This window comes from Chinchilla lanigera, unplaced genomic scaffold (genome assembly GCF_000276665.1).
Source record: "Chinchilla lanigera isolate Chin_1 unplaced genomic scaffold, ChiLan1.0 scaffold00065, whole genome shotgun sequence".
NCBI classification, from domain to species: Eukaryota; Metazoa; Chordata; class Mammalia; order Rodentia; family Chinchillidae; genus Chinchilla; species Chinchilla lanigera.
Window position 1 is genome coordinate 1,204,722 of NW_004955466.1, and position 10,517 is coordinate 1,215,238.

At 41.6% G+C, this 10,517-nt stretch overlaps 1 pseudogene; it reads right to left on the minus strand.

Moving 5' to 3' along the window:
- The window catches only part of LOC102030168, a 35,230-nt pseudogene extending 24,713 nt beyond the window's left edge, over positions 1 to 10,517 (minus strand).

A 10,517-nucleotide genomic window follows, 5' to 3' on the forward strand; every position in this document is an offset into this window, starting at 1 on the left:
GCTAATTTTTTTTCCCCAATTCGTGGGTTTTCTAGTTACTCTGTTGGTGATTTCTTTTGATGTGCAAAAACGTTTCAGTGAGATCCCAGTTGTTGCTTTGAAGTATTTCCCATGCAGTTTGGTTTTTGTTCATGAACTCTCTGCCTACCCCTATGTTTTCAAGATTTCTACCTACTTTCTCTTCCAATAGATTTAGTGTTTGTTTTAATATTTACATCTTTGATCCATTTTGACTTTAGGTTAGTGCATGGTGATAGACATGGGTCTAGTTTTAGCTTTCAGCATGTGGAAAGCCAGTTTTTCCAGCACTATTTATTTTAAATAAATGGAGATAGCCTCTTTAGAGGCTATCTTTCTTCCAGGGAACATGTTTGGCCCCTTTGTCAAAGATAAGGTTGCTGAGTGTGTTTGTAGTTGTGTCTGCATCTTCTAATCTGTTTCATTGATCCTTGGGTCTGTTTTTTGCCAGTACCGTGCTGATTTTATCACAGTAGCTTTGTAGTACAATTTCAAATCAGAGATTGTGATGCCTCCTGCCTTGTCTATGTTGCCCAGAACTGCTTTTGCTATTCTAGGTCTCTTTTGGTTCCAGATGAATTTTAAGAATGTTTTCTCCAGATTTGTGAGGTATACTAATGGTATTCTGATCAGGATTGCATTGAATCTGTGTAACAGTTTTGGGTGTATGGCCATTTTCACAATGTTGGTTCTTCCTATCCATGAGCAAGGAATATCTTTGCATTTTTCTGAAATCCTCTTTGAATTCCTTTTTCTGAGTACTGTAATTTTCACTGTATAGGTTTTTTTCTTTACAGTTCTGGAGATTGAACCCCAGGTGTTGTGTGTGCTATGCTAGTGCTTCATCACTGAGCTACATCCCCAGACCAATGAGTCCCTTTTAATTCCACCCGAGTTAATGCCACTGAGGTGAGGACAGTCTTAGGACAGGGCAGGGCCAGTCACCAGTCACCAGAAAGACCATGCGAGAGGATAACAGTAGGACCATGCTCACAAACCTTTCAGAGCTTTCAGTGATACAAACAGCCCGCTGTGACACATGTGGGTAAGGCTAGGAACTCTCAGGCTTAGCCACTTCTTCCAGGAAAGAGGACTGGGGAACTGCAGAATTTAAACTCTGTAAAAACTTGGGAACAACAGATGTGGCACGCTCCTAGACTGCTGAATACACAGAGGTGCTGGAGAGTCGGGTGCACAGAGAGGTCATGAAAGCTCACCATTTATCTCATACTTCACCCTAAGCATTTCTTCTTCTCACTGTTCTTCTGGATCCTTTATAACAAACCACTAAATGTAAGTAAGGTGTTTTCTGAGTTCTGTGAGCCATATTAGCAAATTAGCAAACCCAAGAGGGGAGGGTCATGGTAAACTCAATTTATAGTCAGTTGATCAGAAGCACAGTCTGGTGGGCCTGATCCCCTAAACTATGAGATGTGACACTATCTCCAGGAGACAGCATCAGAACTGAGGTGAATCACAACACACCTAGCTGCTATCTTCTGGACAACTGCTTGATGTGTGTGGAAAAACACCTGAACTACTTTTTTTTTTTTTTTTTTTTGTTCTTTTTGAGACAGGGTCTCACTATGCAGTTCAGGCTGGCCTTGAGCTCACTTTGTAGCCCAGGCTGGCCTTGAACTTGCAGCAATCCTCCTGCCTCAGCCTCCTGCGTGCTGACATTACAGGTGTGGGCCAACATGCCTGGTCTAACACCTGAACATTTGATCCTCAGGTTTTGTGCTGAGCATGTGTGCTGCAAGGAAAGTTCATTTTGTCCATATAGTGTCCAACCTGACAAGATTGTTTATAGGTCATTAAAAAAAATAAGGCACGTGAAGTCCTTTTTAAAACTACAGAGATATAGAAATGATCTGAGCAACTATTATGTTAACTGTAAATGTGACAGAAATCTTGGGAGAGGAGAACTAATATGGCCTGGATTTGTCGGTGAGGGGGGTCATGGAAGCGGCAGAACTGAAGGGAAGTACAGGATTTCGATGGATAAGAAGTACATTGGAAATGGAACAGCAGAGCCAACAGAGCTAAGAAGAAAGAATGGGCCACCATCCTTCCTGGTGTGTGAGCGTGACGTGGAGTGACAGGAAATCTACAGGGTGGAGGTAACGCCTGTAGGGACTTGATAGATGGGTACAGGAGCCTGGACCTGACCCAACAGAGAAAAGAGAGTCTTGGGCAGGGGTACTGGGGACCACAATGCACAATGGCTAGTTTTACACACTTCCTAAGTATGTAAAAAAGAACAGCGGCTTGAGACTATTGGAATCACCCTTTCCAGATTCCCCATGACCTCATTCTGCGTGGGCTGTCCTGTCTAAGATTAAGACTAAGACTAAGAACTTAAACTAAAACTTCTAAGTCTAAAGATGCTTGATCCCAGCTTGAGCTAGCGGCAAGATCCTTCTTAGCATGACTGCCTCTGCCCTGAGTCATCCAACAATCCCTTCCTCAATACATGCCAAAGTTCTGGCTGCTTTGTGGCCTTTCATTCCTCAGGAACAACTGGTCACCCTGGATCCCTGCTGTACCGCCATTTTGTCTCCGGTTTTTTCTTTCTCTCTCACCATGTGCTGTAACACCTCACAGGAGATTGGAGGCTCCCTGCAGGGGTCCTCAAAACAGTGGTGTTTCAGGAAGATTTTTTTTTTTGGTACTGGTGATTGAACTCAGGACGTTGCGCCTGCCAGGCAGGCGCTTGTGCCACTGAGCTGTATCCCCAGCCCTGTTTCAGGAAGATTCATTCATCCAACAACTAGAGCACCATAGTATGTGCCAGGAACTCTGCTTGATGCGAGAGATTCCAGTAGTGATCAAAACAGACCATGAGTAGTTACGGAGTTTGGCCAGGGGATTTCTGAGATCCTTGTGAGCTTTATCACTTTTTGATTTGAATAGTAATTACCATCTAGCAAGCTCAAAGATAGCCAGGTATGGGGCCTGGGATATATAGCTCAGCGGTACACCGCCTGCCTGGCAAGCGTAAGGTCCTGAGTTCAATTCCTGGCAACAACCCCCCCCCCCGGAAAAAAAGAGCCAAGTACACCATCAGCTCCAACTTAAAGGGTATCTGTAGTCAAATATGCTGACTCCATTTACTTTGTGAGCTCATGTAGTTTATTTAGGAGTAAGTTTATGAATATGAATATGCACTTTGGTCATTCATATTCCAGGGACCTATTATTGATTATCACCAAGCCCATGAAGATAATATAATTTACCTCTAACGCAGACCCTTTTTGCTTCTCCTTGGTCATATTTTACTTTGGGGAGTGGCACTTCCCAATTCTGTTTTTCAAATGGTAATTACGCCACTGAAGATGTTCAATAACCATTACATATCTAGGGACCACCTCTGGAAAAGAAATCTTGGATAAATCACTACATACCCAGTATAATAAACGCTAACTTGTTTTAACAGTTTCTTGTGCCACTAACCATGGGTTACTCATGTGGAATTCTAAAATTGAAAATAAATAAAAACAGCTGGTTCATAATGATTTTGCCAAGAAAACTTCAAATATATAAAACCCAGTTGGCTGGCAGATAATAACGTAGGTAAATATCACTGAGTAAATATCAAATGAATAATCCTGGCCATTGAGAATTTTTGCTACTTTCCCTCCATAAAGATTATTTTAAAGTAAACTTCTTCATTCACCATGAAGAAATATGCATGACAAACTTGAATCAAATGTCTGGAAAGTTAAAACATGAATAGAAAATTCTAGTAGCAAATAAATTCTGACTTTAATAACTGAATCCAACTACTGTACTTCAGAGCCTGGGAACTCATTTCCAGAATTGTGAACATTTCCTTATCGATTGACTGATTGATTGTCTTTTTGAGACAGGCTTTCACTATACAGTTCAGGCTGGCCTTGAACTCATTTTGTAGCCCAGGCTGGCCTAGAACTCACAGTGATCCGCCTACCTCTGCCTCTTGAGTGCTGGGATTATAGGCGTGCATCACCATGCCCAGCTGAAAAATTTCCACTTTAAAGAACAAATCAGAAATCAATAACAGAAGAAAATTTGGGAATTCACAAATATGGGGGAAATAATACATTCTTAAACCAGGCAGAGTAGTACACACTCTGTAATCCCAGCACTTGGGAGGCTGAGGCAGGAGGATCACTACAGCTTGAGGCCAGCCTGGGCTACATAGTGAGTTCAAGGTCAGCCTGAACTACATAGGGAGACTGTCTCAAAAAATGAATGAGAACAGCAGGGCATGGTGCTTCATGCTTGTAATCCCAGCCCTTGGAAGGGTGAGGCAGAAGAACTACCACAAATTCAAGACCAGCATGGGATACATAGTTCAAAGCCAGCCTGAACTACACAGCGAGACTCTCTCAGAAAAAAAAGGAGAAAATAATAATTCTTAAGTAACTAATGAATCCAAGAAGAAATGACAACCAAGAAGAAATAACAAGGGAAATTAGAACTTCATTTTTTTTTATTTATTTATTTATTTTTAAAATTTTAAAAGTCTTCCTATGTAGCCCAGGATGGCCTTGCACCCACAGTAATCCTCCTACCTCAGCCTCCCAAGTGCTGCGATTACAGGCATGTGCCACCATGCCCAGCAAAGCATACCTTTAAAATGAAAGAAAATAAACAGAAAACATATGAAAACATCTAAGATTAAGCTACAACAGTGCTTAGAAAGAAATTAATGGCTGTAAATATCTATTCTAAAAAATAAAAAAATCTCAGATCAACATGAAAAGGTTAAATCCAAAGCAATCAGAAGTAAGGAAATAAAAAGAGAGGAAATAAATTTTAAAAAGCAACAAAATCAAAACCAAATGTTGGTTCTTTCCAAGTATCAACAAAACCAACAAACTTCGCTAGATGGATCAAGTGAAACAAAGGAGACTCCAATTACTAAGATCAGGAATGGAAGAGGTGGCATCATTACCAACCTTATAGAAATAAAAAGGGTTATAAGAATAACTATAAACATGCCAGCAAATTAGGTAACCTGGATGAAGTGGACACCTTCTTAGAAACATACAAATTACCAAAACTGAAGCAAGAAGAAGTTGAAAATCTGAAGAGAATTACTGCTTAACATGCAAAGGGTTTCAATCAGTAATTAAACACTTTCTCATAAAAAGCTCAGGCTAGATGGCTTCCCTGGCAAAGAAGTAACACTAATCCTCCCAACTCATCCTACAAGCCCAGTATTATCTTGAGCCCAAAACCAGACAAGGATATCACAAGAAAGAAAACTATAGAGGGTTGGGGACATAGCTCAGCAGCACAGTGCCTGCCTGGCAAGTGCAAGGTTGTGAGTTCAATTCACGATACCAAAAAAAGAAAAGAAAGGAAAAAGAAAAGCATAGCTAGAACCAGTGGTGCAAACCTGTAATCCAGCACTCAGGAGGCTGACAGGAAGCATGTCAGGTCAAGGTCAGACTTGGCAATAGGCTAATACCAGGCCAGCCTGGACTACAGAACATCACTCTGTCTTAAAAAAAAAAAAAAAAGGTGAGGAAGGGAAGAAGAAAGGAGACTACACACTGAAATTCCATATTAATACAAGAATATAACCAAAACAATTCTCAAGAGAATATTAGCAGTGTATCTAGCGACATACCAAATGGACTACGTATCATGACCAAGTAGGATTTATCTCAGGAATGTAAGGTTGGTTTAACATATGAAAATCAATCAACATAACATACCATATTAATAAGGAACAAAACTGTATTATTATTTCAGTAGATAAAGAAAAGGCACTTGAAAAAAATCCAACATCTTTCATGCTAAAAAATATTCTCTAACAAAGAATAGAAGGAAATTTCTGTGATCCAAGTAAGGGAATAAATGTAAAACTGATCACTGACATAATATTTGGTGAACAAGACTAAAAGCTTTCCCCTCCTAATAGTAGGAATAAGACAAGATGACTGTTCTTCTATTCAACACTGTAATACAGTTTCTAGCCAAGGAAATTGGGCGAGACAAAGAAATAGAAGGCAACCAGATGGAACAGGAAAAAGTGAAATTATTTCTATTAGTAGATGATATGATCTTGTATATAGAAAACTTAAGGAGTGCATAAATAACTATGAAGGTTATTCTTACTTACTTTAGGATACAAGGCCAATATACAAAAACCTATGGTATTTCTATAAATTAGCAAATTTAGTGCTGGGGCAATTGACAAGATATCTACATGCAAAAGAATGCAGATGGACCCCTACATCACACCATATACCAAAATTAATTCAAAATGGATCACAGACCTTAATGTAAGTACTAAAACTATAAAACAGAAGAAATCTAGGAGTAAATCTTTGAGACCTTCAATTAGGCAGTGGTTGCTTAGATATAATACCAAAAGCACAAGTGACAAAAGTAACAAGAGAAAAACTTATATGTGCAGAAAATAACTCGAGTTTACTAAAACTACAAATTTTATTTTTTTGTCTTTTTTTAGAGACAGGGTCTCACTATGCAGTTCAGGCTGGCCTCTGAACTCGCATCGATCCTCCTGCCTCATCTTCCCAAGTGCTGGGATTACAGGTGTGCAACACGACGTCTGGCTAAAATTACAAATTTTAGTACTAAAAGAATACAATAAAAAAGGTAAAAAGATCATTGAAAAAATATATATACAAACCATCTATTAGTTACTCTTCTTGTTGCTGGAACAAAAATGCCCAACACCTGTTATGAATAATGTCACTGTCAACATTTTGTTGTTCTGAGACAGGGTTTCACTATGTAGTTCAGGCTGACCTTGAACTCACTATGTAGCCCAGAGGCTGGCCTTGAACTTGCAGTGGTCCTCCCACCTCAGCCTCTTGAGTGCTGGGATTATACGTATGCAACACCACACACAGAAGCATGTAGGGTAATCCCAGCATTTAGGAGGTGGAGGCAGGAGGATCGCTGTGAGTTCAAGGCCAGCCTGAGCTACATAAGGGAGTTTAAGGCCAGCCTGCACTACACAATGAGATCCTACCTCAGAAAACCAAACAAAAAAAAACACTTTAAAAAAAAAACCGGGGCTGGGGATTTAGCTCAGGGGCACAGTGCCTGCCCAGCAAGCGCAAGGTCCTGAGTTCGATCCCTGGTACTGGAAAAAAAACCAAAAAAACCAAACCAACCAAAGTACATCAAATAAAACACCCAAGATATATGCTAAAGAGTAAATGAATTTCTGGGAACTCTACATTTGACCAATATTGAACATCTAGCAATATGGGAGCAATTAAGGGATCCAGTGTTTAGCAATTTCTGTATCTTGGCTTTTCCAGAATGAATTTCCAAAACAGCATTTCAAGGCTTCTTGAGTATGAATATTAATGCACTTTAGTCTGTTGGCCCAGGTAAAAAAAATATGAATGAATTTTTTTATCCTCTTCAATATATTCTGCAGTGTACTCAGGAATTACTCGGGAATTCAATTTAGTTTATTTTAAAACTAAGTACATTGTCCTTTTCATTATAAATGTGTACAGCAAAAAGGGGAAGTTCGCTGGGCATGGTGGCACACGCCTGTAATCCCAGCACTTGAGAGGCTGAGGAAGGAGGATCATTGCGAGTTTGAGACCAGCCTGGGCTACAAAGTGAGGTCAAGCCCAGCCTGAACTGCCTAGGGAGATCCTGTCTCAAAAAGACAAAAAAAAAAAAAAGGTAAAGTTCATATAATTCCTGAAATTGATTAAATGTTATACATTATGTACAATAAACAACTGCAATAAACAATACAAGAGACTATGTTAAATTCTTTATAAAATTGTTTATGTTGTAGGTACAGTTGCCAGATTTAGCAAATAAAAATACAGCATAAATACCCAATTCAGTTTGAATTTCAAATAAACAATGAATAATTACTTTAGTGAGTATATTCCAAATATTGTAAGGAATATACTTACATTAAAACATTATTATCTGCAATTCATACTGAACTGAATGTCCTGTATTTTATCTGGCAACACTAATTATAGATAGAGATATTTTATTCACTGTCCTCACTAACAGCTGTCCAGGCGTAGCAGTAGGAGATAAATAGACTGGGTGGTTCTGTATTTCTGCCGTGTGTGGTCACTGAGCAGTTAAAGAAGTTTCCAGCAAAGTCCTAGAACTGACCTGACATGTGATCCTGGGCCATTTTTACGCTGAGGTAAATGGAATGGTTTTTCCAGAGATGGGCGAAAACAGATATAGTTAAAATTGTGGAGAAGGGGTATGTACCTAGGCGAGAGAGGAGGGAGTGACCTACAGACTGTGTCACGGTAAAGGCTACTTTGACCACATCATGTGTCCATGTCTCCAACCCTGGCATAATAATGGTAGCCTATTCATTGAAAGGAGTCAGAGGGCTTGCTGGTTTTGGATGTGTGAGTTACTATGTCAAGCGCAGGAACAGTGAACGGGAAACTGGCCTTGCAATAAATAGGCTCCCTGGGAACGAAGCGCAGATGCCTCAGACTCAACACACCTGAAACAGGAGTCATCACCTTCTGCAACTCCCTCCCTATTTCCAAAGTTTATTTGTGTATTCAGCAAATTCTAAGTGGCCACTAAGTGCCAGCATGTGCTGGCTCTTGCTGTATATCTTGAGCCCAACACACATGGTTGCTTCTTCCAGAGAGCTTACAGCAGAGTATGGGAGACTATCCTGTACTCACAAAGGCAAATGATCAATTGCACGTTGTGATATTGTGAGAGAAAGATATTTAGTGCTATAAATCTTTAATCAAGCTGGTGTACTACTGCTACTGCTGGTCTTTACATTGAGGCTGTAATGAATAAACACTATTATTATGAAAGAACCCCGAGAATAAAACTTTTTAAAAGAAGGCACTACACCCTTTCCTATTTAGGGGAACAATATTTCATTAGTACTGTAATTTCTGGGCAGGCATAGTGATAAATGCCTGCAATTGCAGCTCCTTGGGAGGCTGAGACGGGAAGATCACAAGTTTGAGCCCAACCTGGGCAATTTAGTGAACTCTGTCTCAAAATAAATAATAAAAAAAGACTGGGGATGGAGCTCAGTGCAAAGACCCTGAGTTCAGCTGGGCGTGGTGGCGCACGCGGGAGGCTGAGGCAGGAGGATCGCTGCAAGTTCGAGGCCAGCCTGGGCTACAAAGTGAGCTCAAGGCCAGCCTGAACTGCACAGCGAGACCCTGTCTCAAAAAAAGACCAAAAAAGACCCTGAGTTCAATCCTTTAAAACAAACAAATAAACAGGGAAGAGGAGGTAACTCATCTCTGGGTTTCACCCCCAGCACTAAAATGCAAAACAGAATAAGCACACACCCAGTGACCTTCTAGCCTTTGGAATGTGCAGAATTTTGCAATATATGTTATAAAGTGGACTGTCAGATTAAATATTTGCATATTTGTTATTAGATGATTGATCTTATCATTGCACAAAAAATAGAAGTAGGTGATTTTGCTTGACAGGGGAAGCTCTTCCACATTCAACCCATCTTTTTTTAAATTTCCCTTCAGCCTATCTTTCATGGCGGTTGTATTCAACTGCTTTTGTAACATCCTGGGTCCAGAGGATGCAATTCTTGTTAAATTAAAAGGGCAAAACTGGCGCCCGTTTCATTACTACCATTTAGCTTCCAGGAAAGGGAACTACGTTGAAAAGGGAACTTCTGCATCTGGTAAAATTCCTAAGCACGGGGCTGGGGATTTAGCTCAGCGGCAAAAGCGCCTGCCTGGCAAGCGCAAGGTCGTGAGTTCGGTTCCTGGTACCGGAGAAAAACCCAAAAAAAAAAAAACAAAACAAAACAAAACAAAAAAAAATTCCTAAGCACTTACCCATTTTTCTCAAAGGGGTCAACTCGGTGACTCCCAACCTACTGAAGACTTGTAGTCCAGACCACAATGGCTAGTTAGCAGCTGTCCAGCCTCTTGGGTCCAGTAATGCTTCTTGGGGCTTGCAAGTGTACCTGGAACCAAGCACAGAAGTACTTTCTACTTCACAAGACTGTCTCGGCTTTCTCTTCTCCTTCCCTCTCTCCGCCTCCCTCCGTCTCTCTTTTTGGTGGGGACTGCCAGGCTCCGAGCAGGTCGGGGAACCGATCGTGTCTACGACTCGCGCGTCACCCCCAGCCCCTTGTCAGTCCTTCTCTCCCGTAACAACATTCTATCACCTACTCCACAGAACAATGCAGGCTTTTCCTTTTTGCGGAAGAGCGGGAAGAAGGGAGAATTAGAGGGCCGAACCGGGGCACGGGGGTGGGGGTGGGCAGGTGCACTGACCGAATCTCCACGCAACCCTCTCCCACAGTCCAGCCCTACGCCCCGGTGCCCCTTCCCTTGGGCTGCCCCGGGGGCGCCCAGGAGTCGGCGATCCGAGGTAGGAGGACCCGCGTCTCCGCCCGCAGTCCTGCCGCCTCGGGCCGCACTTCCCCCGAACTCGGCCCGGCGAGCCCGCGGCCACTTTGTTGGGCGCATCCAACTTCCCCCAGCGCGGGCGCTGCGGGCGCGGCGAGCCCCGGCCCG